We start from the raw sequence: 13,100 nt of genomic DNA, 5'->3' as shown, positions 1-13,100 counted from the left end.
CTCTAATGGGATTTGGTGGTTTGTGGCAGACATCAACTAATAGCCCATCTTGTGCTTTATCTGGTAGGATATTGAGCCATAAACATTCAAGATCATTTTCTTTGAGTTATCAGTGACTTGGAAACAGGTAATACCATTTTTGAAAGAGTGCCACTCCCCCTTTCCTTTTCCCCCACTTCCTAAATAAGTTATAACCACTGATTTTAACATTCTAATTGTATGAATCATCCCATCAGTAACACCAATCAGCTCAAATTTATGCTAATAAATGAGCAATTCCAATTTCTCTTGTTTGTTACCGAGGCTCCTAGCATTGGTGCATAGGCAATCCAAGAATTTCTTCTCCTCATGTCCTTTGGTCCCTTGATTAATTTTGTTCTCAGCATCTCGATTTCGTGCTGACTGCTGGTATCTGACCTCTTTTTTTACCCTCGCCTTTTGCTATTAGTTTAACTCCCTCCTGACCACTCTAGCTATCCTGTTTCCAAGGAAATTAATTCCCCTTCTACTGAGGTAGAGGCCATCCAAACTATACAACCCCCTCTCCCCAGAGAAGATGGATCAATGTTCCACAAAACCAACCCCCCCTCCAACCTGCACCACTTACCTAGCCAGCATTTTACTCCCAGAATCCTCTGCCTTCAGTCCTCCTTTGCACATGGGAGGGGAAGGATCTCAGAGAAAATTGCTAGGACATTCTTCTTCAGCATGCGTCCGAGTTCCCCGACATCATCTATTATCCCAGAGCTATCCCAGAGAGAAAGACCCATGCCACCTCATATCCCAGTGATTAGGGCATTCACCTGAGAGATAGGAGATCTGGGTTCAAGTCCTTGTTCCTCTCAGGCAGAGTGGAAATTTGAACCCACATCCCAGAAGAGTGCCCTAACCACTAGGCTATAGGACAGAAGATTAATAGATTCTAGGACTGAAAGGGACCTCGAGAGGTCATTGAGTCCAGTCCCCTGCCCTCATGGCAGGACCAAATACTGTCTAGATAGTATAGACATCTGATAGACATTTATCTAACCTACTCTTAAATATCTCCAGAGATGGAGATTCCACAACCTCCCTAGGCAATTTATTCCAGTGTTTAACAATCCTGACAGTTAGGAACTTTTTCCTAATGTCCAACCTAAACATCCCCTGCTGCAGTTTAAGCCCATTGCTTCTTGTTCTATTCTTAGAGGCTAAGGTGAACAAGTTTTCTCCCTCCTCCTTCTGACACCCTTTTAGATACCTGAAAACTGCTATCATGTCCCCTCTCTGTCTTCTCTTTTCCAAACTAAAGAGGGGCACCTGAAGCAGCACCAACTCCTCCAGATGTGTTGGTGGGGCCTGATCCAACAGGCCTGTTCTTACACATGTTCAGAGAATATATACTAGATCTAGCCCTGCAGGTGAGATAAATGTGCGAATATCTAGTCTAAGAATCCTGACAGGGCTTACCTTTGAGCTAGGTATCAGGACTAAGAAGGCTATAGGCCTGCCTACGAGCAGACACTTAGGCATCTAGAGAATTTAGGTATTAATAGGGTTAGGAAGCAGCTAAGTGGAGTTTTAAGGATCTAAATTTTGGACTTAGGTACCTAAATTGGCAGTTAGTCACTTAAATCCCTTTGCAGATCGTATCCTGAGGGGTTTGATTTTCAGAGGTGCTGAGTGCCTGCAATTCCAGTTGAAACTAATAATGGCTGCAGGTGCTCAGGAGCTCAAAAAAAAAAGTCAGGCTCATTATCCTGTTACAATCCCAAAAACATGGTAAAAGAAAAATCTAACAATGTAAAATCTAAGGCTCAAACACGTGAGGAATTGCCAGCATTCTTCATGATTCTGGTATGTCTCTTTAATGTATTCTTATGCATCTATCGAGACAGAGGTCATTATGAAATGATATTAAAATTGGCTATTCTTCTAGTCTTCCGATAATAGAAAGTGTAAGGTCTAGTACGTGCTACATAAAATACCTTTTAAGGGAATCTCAAATGGATATTGCCCTTAAAGCGATCTTTCAGTTTACAGATTACCTGCGTCTAAAGTGTCAAGCGTTTAAAGTATTCTATCTGCATCTTGATGGCCCAATACCGTAATATTTTATTTCCCAAATTTACTGGCACCCATTAGGAGATTATCATCTTTCCTTCTACTATGGATGCAGTCAGATACTATGGTGATGAAGACGACATAAATAGCTAGGTAGAGATGCCTATCATTACCATCCCTTCAATATTCAGTTCCCATATCCTCCAAGCATGCAATTTACTTTCTAATGCATAAGTATAAAATTCAGATCTTATTATTGTAATGTAGTAAAACTTAAAACCCAACAAACATATGGATGCTAAGAATGGGGAATCATAGCTTCAAAGCTAATGGAAAAAACTCTGTGCAAAGCAAGCGTAGCCTGAGCTTTTTAGGGTTTGATTTTGCTACATGCTGGGAAAGTCTTGTGGAGTCCTCAGCTTTCGAGAGTGCTGAAGGAACTAAGTGCAGTTAAGCAAACAGGAGTTCCATTCCTTTTATTTTATTAAAAAGTAATAATAAAATGCCTAAAATGACCATGTTTTTCTTTTTCAAACTTGAGTGCCTGAAGTTAGGCACTGAAACCCATATAGCCATATAAATAAAACTTCTGGTTCTCAATCCACACTTAGTGTGGCATTCTGTCCCTCTCTAGTGGCTGGAGTCTGCTATCGCCTTTGAACTAACAGAGCTGGGTCTTTTAGCTCACTCAGGCAGTGGAGGTTCCTGCTTTTAGCTCCAGAAGACATGGGTTCAAGCTTACTTGTTGACAACTCACCCAGGGATATTTCACACGAGCACCCTTAACTCTTACTCAAGTCTTTAGGAGCTCAGCACATATAGAGGTGAATGGCTGAGAGTTCCATTACCTGTCTTAGTGTCATCTAGTCAACAGCATTATCCAATCCCTAGTAATCCCTTTTATTAAGAAGTTTTAATGAGTGATTCACTAAGTAGCAAATTTATGGAAACATGTTAGCTAATTCTGCAGTTTCTATTTTTATCTCATTCTTAATTGGATTATGCAAATAACCAATCAACTGTAGAGGTAAAAACAGAAGCAGATTAACCTTTGAATGCACAGTTATGCAATGATATTTACCTCAGTGAGTACAATCAGTCACCAGAACTGTATGTATTTTGGGATTTTTAAAGTAATTTTACCATATTATATACAGAGACATGTAATATGTACATATGTAGATATCATAACGTATATATGATCACTTAGTAGTCACACATGAACATGTTTTGCATGATAATCCCACCAAAGCACTGATTTAAGTAAAATAATGTTTCCCCTTTTTTATTTAATTTTAATTTTCTTTTAAATACAAGCACCTCTTAAGTGATTGTTCGGACAAAGTCTTTTTATGTGTTGCAGTGATGATACACAAATGTCCTTTTCAGCTTCCGCGAAGCCTGCAAAATGTAATTACTTATTTGACTACCCTTCCCAGTGCCATCTATGTCAAATGACTTCCTATAGCTTAATAGGAATGAAACTGAAGTGCTGATTATTAGCCCTCATGCTAAATTACAGCTGACTGACTCTCCTTTTCAATCAGTCTTTTTTCACCTTAAAGAGTTGCTGATGAGGCCTGACGGAAGACTTTGACAGCCATTCTATTTAGAAACAATTCTATTTATATAACGTTTGATTACCTGTAGGGGGAAGTGTGACGGAATCGGCTCCTAATGATTACAGATGTCTGCTTGAGAACAGGACTTTACAGCTCACACATTTTGTTCCCTACCTGACGACATAGACACAACACTCTGATGCAGAGCCACTTTTAATGTAGCGAACAGTTACGTCATAGAGAATGGAATATGGTTTTAGATCCCGTAATAAGAGGAGCATTAGAAATGCAGGCACAGGATGGATGGGCAGGCAGCCAGGAAATAAGGGGTAGCAAATTAGTATTTTCAGAATTAAAGCTTGTGGTTTAGTACAAATTTGCTCAGTAATACAAAAAGAGGGATGACTAATAGGAACTAAAATAGAACAGATAAACAGCTTAAGAACGGAGGGCATTGTTTTCAAAAGCACAATGTAGTTCAAAAGGTGGAATTGACTAAGTAACTTTATTATGAGATATAGTTCTCTTAAGTCACTTAGGTGCTTTTCAAAATTGTAGATCAGAGATAAAATGATCAAAGAATCTAAGGGAATTTGGGGCACTAGTTCCATGGAAAGTAACTAAGAACCAATTTTTGACCATATTTAGGCACCTAAAGATGCACCTGGGTAACTAGTGGGATTTTCAAAAATGCCTAGGTAACTTAGGTGCTATTGAAAATCCTACTATTTGCATCTTTAGGTGCCTAAATACCTTTAAAAGCAAGCCCTAACTCACATAGACCCCATGGCAAATCCCAGCCTAAAGGCCCAGTTTTGTGCAAGTTTACTGAGTAACAAAGAGCAAAGGAAAATGGATGTATTTCACATAGGAATGTACAATTATTTTACTGCGCTAGATTCTGCATTCTAACCACACCATGACATCTGTGAGGTTACAAGGGTAGAACCAGTATGTTTCCCTGAGTCTTAAATCATTCTTTTAAAGGAAACTTTTACAAATTAATGTTTCAATTTAGAACGATTAGCCTTGTAAGGCACAGAATTTCTGCACAGATCCAAATGCAATATCATAATCCAATATATTAACAAGCAGTTGGTATAACCAAACTAATAATATAAACAACATGCTATTTATATCAGTTCAAGCAGAAACCCTATGTACTTAAAATGCCACATGAGACATTTGCACCAGTTTAGCTAGGTTGATTTTAAATCAATGTAGTTAAACTGACACAACAGGCTACAAGCATACACATTTTAGTTTAAGCCAGGCTTATTTAAGTTTATCTTAAATCAACTAGGAATTGGTTTAAAATAAACTGAATTAAGACACTCAATCTGAAATAAGAGCATCTACAAAGATTCGCACCATTTTAACTAAATTGGTTTCAACATCAGTTGCAACTTTCTCCTGTACACAAAGTCTGAGTTCCGGAGCTCTGTTTGATAGGGTTACCATACGTCCTCTTTTTCCCGGACATGTCCGGCTTTTCAGCAATCAAACCCCCATCTGGGGGGAATTGCCAAAAAGCTGAACATGTCCGGGAAAATGCCGGCCAGGCACTTCCCCTCGCGCGGAGCTCTGCTCCTCCCCTGATTCTTCGGCTCTGTTTAAGAGCCGAGCTGCCCGAGCACTATGGGCTTCAGGCAGCCCCCCTTGCCTCCGGACCCTGCGCCCCCAGCCGGGCACTTCCCCGCCCGGGCTCCTGCGGCGCAGGGTCTGGAGGCACGGGGGCTGCCCGAAGCCGGTAGCGCTGGGGCAGCTCAGCTCTTAAACAGAGCCGAAGAGTCAGGGGAGGAGCAGAGCCTCCGGCCGCGGCGGCTCTGCTCCTCCCCGACTCTTAGGCTCTGTTTAAGAGCCAAGCGCTACCGGCTTCGGGCAGCCCCCATGCCTCCGGACCCTGCGCCGCCGGAGCCTGGGAGGGGAAGTGCCCGGCTGGGGGCGCAGGGTCCGGAGGCAAGGGGGCTGCCCGAAGCCCAAGCGCTACTGGCTTCATGGTTTACCGGGCAGCCTCCAGACCCTGCGCCCCCGGCTGTGCGCTTCCCCTCCCGGGCTCCAGCTGTGCTGGGGAAGCGCTGGCCGGGGGCGCAGGGTCTGGGGGCTGCCCGGCAAACCATGAAGCCGGTAGCGCTCAGGCAGCCCTTTCCGCGTGGCTGGGAGTGGGAGGGAGGAGGGGGCGGAGTTAGGGTGGGGAAGGGGCGGGGCTAGGGTGGGGAAATGGGCGGGGCCAAGGCCCGTGGAGGGTCCTCTTTTTTTATTTGTTAGATATGGTAACCCTATGTTTGATGAGTTCTCACATAAGGCTTACTCCAGTTATTAACGAGAAATCCTATTATGCTGCCCCAGAACACTGTGTCAGATCTCATGTGAGCAATAACAATTACTATTTATTGTATTGTGGTACCACCTACAGGCCTCAATTGGGGATTGGAACTCCATTGTGCTAGGCTCTGTATACCCACATTGCCCCTGCCTGAAGACTTTACCATCTACGGTCTTGATACTATAAGGTTTTTTGACTACAGAGCAGGGAGAGACTAAAGAAGCAATCTAGTTATCTTAATAAAGAGAAGGTTAAGAGGTAACTTGATGATGGTCTATAAGAACCTACAGGGGGAGAATATTTCTGATAGTAGAGGGCTCTGAAATCTAGCAAACAAAGACACAATAAGATGCAACAGCTGGAAGCTAAAACTAGACCAATTCAGACTAGAAATAAGGAGCAAAATTTTAACAGTGAGGAAAATTAGCAATTGGAATAATTTAGGGATATGGTGGATTATCGATCCCTTGGAGACTTCCCATCAAGTTTGGATGTGTTCCAAAGGATATGCTGTAGCTCAACCAGAAGTTATGGGCTTGAGCTGGAATTACTGAGTGAAAAATCTACGGCCCGTATAAGATGGAGGTCAGACGACATTTCCATAATGGACATTATTTCTGGCCTTAGAATATATGGAATCTTCACCTTATTGAAGACAATGGAAGTTTTGCCATTTACTTCAACGTGGCTGGGATTTCACTGTATGAATCTATGAGTCATGCAGAAGACTGTGCTTTTGTTACACCCTGAATCACAAGATGCAGCTTTTTAGAGCAAACTTTGTTTATTTTGGGGATTCAACCCTTTTCTTTAGGCGTATTTTGCAGACCTAGACAGAGACCCCCTCAGCGCACAACCACAGGCCAACTGCCTCCTGCAACAGCCCCACATATTTAGCACACGCCTTTAGCTCATTCAGTAGCTCACTCACTGTGCTCCACCATGTTTTTTAAGGGGCAGCTCCTATTTCTCTTATTATAAACTTTATATCACCATTAAAATATATACAATAGTAAACAAATATTCAAAATTACTAAACAATATACATCTGTTTTGAAAACATCTACTCTAGGAACCTCACACCTGGACAGACACCCACTGACTTCAGGGCCAAAGTACATGACAGGTAGATATTCAAAAAGGGATGGAGGGAGGAGCACAAGGTAACAACAAGATGTTTATAATTAGCATCAAAAGCAGCAGTTGCAGCACACCAGCTGCTAAGCATTGTCAAGCATGTTGTGGGCATCACAGCAGAGGTGAAGTGATTCAAAGAAGGTTACCTTAGTGGCTTTGCAGATTTTTATGGGGAACTCCTATGAAAAAGAACCGTGTCAGTGTATAAGGGAAAATTGGACTAATTTAGTAATCTAAAGTAATATTCAATTTTCACTTGGCTGCTCTCTGTGTTAACGCCAAAAGCTGCCAAACTGGGAAACATAGTAAGTAGTGTTTTTTAGTATGTAAACAGTACCCCAATAGGTTTTCTTCTTCTAAAGGCAATGAAAAAAGGAAGGGTCTTGTGGTGGCGGTTATTTTGGACTTATTCAAGGTCCATGGTCTTATTCATGGGTGTCCTTTCTTGCTGAAGCAGAATTGTCCACAGTTAAGCATTATTGTGTGAACCTTAATAGGATTTTAAATATGCTTGGGTAAAATTCTTTACAGATAAGTCTTGGATTTTAATATATGAAAGTCTCAGTAAATTCTAAAATGTAAAAATATATGAGTGGTGAATCTTAAATACACCCAGATACAGTAACAAATGCATTTAGTTCTGTTTCGGGGAAAAACAGCTGTTTCCTATGGTCCGAGACAGGGAACATAGGGAGTCAGTCTTGACATGCATCCTGAAAATTCTGTACATCCAAAGAAATAGTATATAAATTGTTTGAAATTATATCAGGAACCAAAACACTAATGTGAAACTCTGTTCCTCCTCCATGCAGCACTAGATCAAAATACTTCCTGGCTGAAGAGCATTTATAGTTACCAGATATTAAAGGGATTTTTTGGTGGTGGGGGGGTTGTTTTGTTTTTTTCAGTTTTTTTTTAAATTATAGCTCGTTGACATTTTTTGACTGAAAAAAAATTTCCATTCGAAAAATGTGGTTATATCAAAATCAGTAGGGGTTTTTGCTTTTCCTGTGAGTCATCTGGCGTTGCTCCTATCAGAGACAAGATACTAGACAGACCATTGATCTGATTTAATATGGTAACCCCATGAAATGCCAGAGGATGTTTAACCTGTATATATAGAAGATGTCTATTTTCTAGAGTCACTCATTGTACATGTCCTGAATACGTTGAATGGTTTTGCCCAGGTTCTTGCCTGTTTCTCTAGGCTTGGCCTCTCATACACATGAATTCCCCTATCACAGGCTGCACTTCCAGTCCTTTGCTCTATCGCCAGAGTGCAGTATCTATAAGATGTGAATATTAAGCACTGAAAACTTCCCCAATTCCTTTCTCCAGTACATTCTGCAATGTTCAATTGACTGTCTGTGCAACTGGATCTTGGTCTGACCTCTAGGCCACTGCAGCAAAAGTCTGAATTGCCTTCTGGTGCTGTTTAGGAAGAGACCGGTTGCGTGCTGTAACCACGCTGCAAACATGTGGGCCGGAGAGCTAACCTGGGTGAGATACGGATAGTAAACTGTACTATTTCTTGTGTTGTTGATGATATTTTCACGGTCCAGTAGCTCCAGGAATGCTTTTAGCGTATCAATTCATTTTACATAGCTTAGCAGTAAGGCTCTTTTTCAAACAACTATTTCCCAGAACACTTATCATGTAGTGACTTCTGAATAGTGTCAGAAAGTGTTCAGACCACGGGTCTGTCAAGTTAAGAGATGGTGGGCAAAGGAAAATAGTTAACGTTTTATGGACAACTATGGTAGATCCGTTTTGCTAACATGGATCTTTTTAAACAGCATTCTTCCAGTGCTTAGCCAAAAAAAGCAAACTCAAAGCTCGAACGTAGATACAACATGACCCTGATTATCCATGCGCATAAACCACAGAATTCTTGGGAACTTTAGCCACCCTTCCCCCTAAAAAATAGAGATTCCACTAATAAAAGAAATAATGAGTTTGGAACAGAAGCTCATTTATCTCACTTTTATTAATAGTTTTGTACCATAACTAAATTTGTCCAGTTTTAATAAAGTGATATTCAACTGCTATTTTAACGCTAGCCTTCCCCTCATAAAAATAGTTGTTTATTCCCCTGTTTTCTGAAGGTTCAGAGGAGAGGACAGGTAAGACCTTAGGATAATCAGGCATTCAGTAAATTGGGGCAATAGTCTACTGTGCGGGCTTTAATGGTGTACAGCTTCAAGTAACGTGGGTCCTTTAAAGGTAGGCAGTCCGCTAGCTTTTCACCGTGTGTCTGCCCTCAGGTAACTTAGCATGCAGCTATCCTCCCTCAGTATGGATGACCATGGGGAAAGTTGGCCATGATTCTCCTTTTCAGGGGACCAACCATGGGCTAACTAGCTGTCATCCTATTCTTCATTACGTTCTGGGAATGTGGAGCTTGGTGAAGAGAACAGTACAACCTCAGGGGATAAACCACAGTTCAGTTAGCACAGAGATTTATTATGGTTTTATTACAGGTCAGAACCTTAAATCCTTCTCAATAGGAAGAGAATTCATTGAAGTGTTACTCAAAGCACAGGTATGTCCCTAACCATTATCTCTTCCATTTTCTCCCTTACAAGACTCCACTGTGTTCTTAAATCATCAGAGGATATTAAGTTTGGTCAAAAGAGGGTGTTACACAATTAAAAGGGGGAAAAAAGCATAGTTATGACCTACAAATAATTTCAGAAAAAATAATGCTTCCATTTTATTATCATCATTATTTATTATTTACATTACAATAGCACCTATAAGCCCAAACCAAGGCCGGATCTCTTTGAGCTAGGCATTGTACAACACATAGTAAGACACTCTCCCTCCCCTGAAGAGTTTACCATCTACATAGTCAAAGTTTCGGGATGGGAAAGAGAAAAACAAAGAGGTGAAGTGACTTGTCCATTGGTCATCTAGAAGGTCAGTGGCAAAACCAAGAGCAGAAACCAGCTTTCCTGATTTACAGGACTGTAATGCTATCCACTAGACCATGCTGCCACTTATTTTCAGCATAGTCAGTTCAAAATTCTAAATATTTCCTATAGCCATTAATGGCCGGGTTACAGACACGTTGTTTCCATTGGAGAACAGTTCTTCCCACCAACCGTCCTACAGTGACTTCATTGGGATTTCTAGTGAGTAGATGCTCACCAGGATAAATTCTGGCTCTAGGTAAACTGGAATTTATAAAATTCCACAACGATGAAGGGAGGAGGGACCTCCAAATTATATTCCTTACTCGTCATTAATTGTCAATAGACAGAGAACATGCACAAGAGAGGGTGAAACTTTTTAAACTTCTCAATCATAGAAAACAATTGACAAAAGTCTACATAGAAGGTCTTTGAATATAAGGTCTGTGAGATATAGATCCAAAATTATTATGCAACAGCATTTTTGTCTCTGTAAAGGAAGCCTCTGCGGTTTTTTCCTTCCAGATGGTGGGAGAACATGACTGCACCTGGTTATTTATTCTGGGTGACTCTGTTACTTTAGAATTTTATAGTACTGCAGTCAGCCACTGCATGTTCAGCCACTGCCAGCTGAAAACCAATCGTTGCATGGCTAAGAAAATCTTAGGCCCCGAAGCGCAAGGCCAAATATCTGTTTGCAGTTACTATCATAGTGGGAGGTTGGGACAAGAAGTGAATGTGTTGTGAGAATAGGAGGAGTGTTTGGTCTCAAGTACCTCTGACACTTTCGATATGTAAGTCTTATTATTGTTAGGAGTAGAAATGTTTTGATAAGAGATAATGAGTAATTTTGCTGAAAGTTGGAGAATTGGTGACCCATTGGAGTTACTAAGAGTCACTATAAGTTATGTGCTTTGTTTGAAGTTAACTATAAAATATTAGGTGACTAATTCGTTTTGGAGCAATCCGAGGAAGTTTTCTTTGGTCAAGACTCTGGCATCTAAGCTCTCCAGCAATCAGACGGAAGGAGGGGCCCCCTGAAATCTGGCCACTGATCTCTCAGAACCATTTCAGACTTTTGGGGTAACTATAAAAGTTTTTGAAATGCTTTAAACTTATTGCTACAGCGTTTCTGTGTGTGTGTGTGTGTGTGTGTGTGTGTGTGTGTGCGCGCACACGCTTGAGACCTAATAAAAATGTAGTTTTAGGTGAAAGCATTCTGCTTTGTGCCAATTATTTATCAGATGGACGTGTGTGCCCCCGTTGATTTATTCCTGACAGCGCCTGGAGAGAAAGAATAAAAGTTACCCTGGCTCCGGGTTCTGAAAATCCTGGGTAACAACTCCAGCGCAGGTCACAGTCTCTCAGTACTTACAAGGGAGCCTGCCCTTTGTGGACTTTCTTAAGTCTCTCTGGACACAGGATTGAAACGCAAGTTAAATGCCCCAATGCACTTCAGGGTACCCATTCCATGGGGCCCTTCAAAGTGGGGAGGAAGTTCCACAGCGCTGCCAACAATAGTGCCCACATGGTGGGTTTTGAGAAATCTCTTTGGCTGGGTTACTGAATTGGGCTTACTTGGTCTGGCTGATATGTGGATCTGTCTGTGATGTGTGGATACAACTCAAAGTGGACCACATTTTCCATGGGTCCTTGATGAGATGTGTTTGTTCAGGGTGCTGGCATCCTTGCTTGCCATCGATCTTTGGAGGAGAATCCCAAGATTTCAAGCTCTTACACTAACTGCCAAAAAGGGTTTTTAACTTGAGTCGGTATTGCAGTATGTTATTTAGTCTCTTGTATTGGAATATATACTTTGCTCCCCCTACCACAATGGGAGTCCTGAAGGATTCTCGGGTCACAGCAAATTTGGAATGGATGGATATGCACCAATATGGGAAGCCCTGATTGTGGCACTGATTTTACCGTGCCTGAAATAGTGGTGTTAAATTGAAAGTTGACAAGTGATGTGTAGGAGCTCTGAGTCCAGATGGGTGAGCTCTGACACTGACTGCTGTGTGACCTTGAGTAAGTCACTTCACCCCTGTTTCAGGCTCCTCCTCCTCACCACCTTCAAGCCAGCTGTTTACTTGTTTTGTATCTGCAACTACTCCAACAAATAATAGTAAAAAGAGAAAAGTGTAGGCCTCAAGGAATCAAATGTACCTTCCTGCAATAGGCTATGAACTCCTTATGTCCCATTTAAGCACCTATACACTGTGTGTGTGTGTGTGTGTGTGTGTGTGTGTGTGTGTGTGTGTAAACATTCCTGTCTCTTTCTCACACACACACATGGAAAGTAATAGACAGAAGTTTATAGATAATGTACACACACAAATGTATTTAATGTCACTTTTAGGATCTAAAATTAACTCGTTTCATTAAACATTCAAGTGGTTTGAAAGCAGGTATAGCACAAGCAGTATTTTGCCCACATTCCCTTCCGTGCCAATCACTCAGAAGTGCATCATTTTCGTATGGTATGTCTTGTTCTATTACTTGTTACCCTAATCAGCTTGTTTGTTTCATCTACCTTCTTGTTTTTAGACTGAAATGTTGGAGGCAGGGATTGTCTTTTACTGTGCATTCATACAGTGCCTAGCACCTTGAGGCCCTGTTCTTAGGGGGTGCCTCTAGGTGCCTCTGTAATACGAATACTAAATAATATTAAAATCTACACTCCTAAATTAATCTCACACCAGGATTAGCACTTTCAGCCTCTGAAGGTGGCCCTCATAATAGTTCCCCTTGCTGCCTTTTACAACCGTTATAATTAGCTGCCAAAGCAGTTATAGCAACTGACTGGAAATCCCCCAGCAACATCCCTAGAAATGAACAGTTTAATAAATCATAGGATCTCCTCTCCCATGGAGAAATTTACCAGCATGAGAAATAATACCAATGGCAAATACCTTGAAAACTCATATCTGTTTATTACATTTATGGAAGACAAAAATGTGTTTAAGCTATTAAATATTTTTTTTATAAAAAAACTTCATAATTAATGTTGTTCTTTCCTTTTCCTGTTCAGAATTACACTGTTCTTCTTGAAGATGCATATAGTGACCTTGTATTTTCTATGTGAAATGTTCTATTTTTCTTAGTGTTTATTTTTATTAT

This window comes from Malaclemys terrapin, chromosome 1, assembly GCF_027887155.1.
Source record: "Malaclemys terrapin pileata isolate rMalTer1 chromosome 1, rMalTer1.hap1, whole genome shotgun sequence".
NCBI lineage: Eukaryota > Metazoa > Chordata > Testudines > Emydidae > Malaclemys > Malaclemys terrapin.
This window is presented reverse-complemented; position numbering follows the sequence as displayed.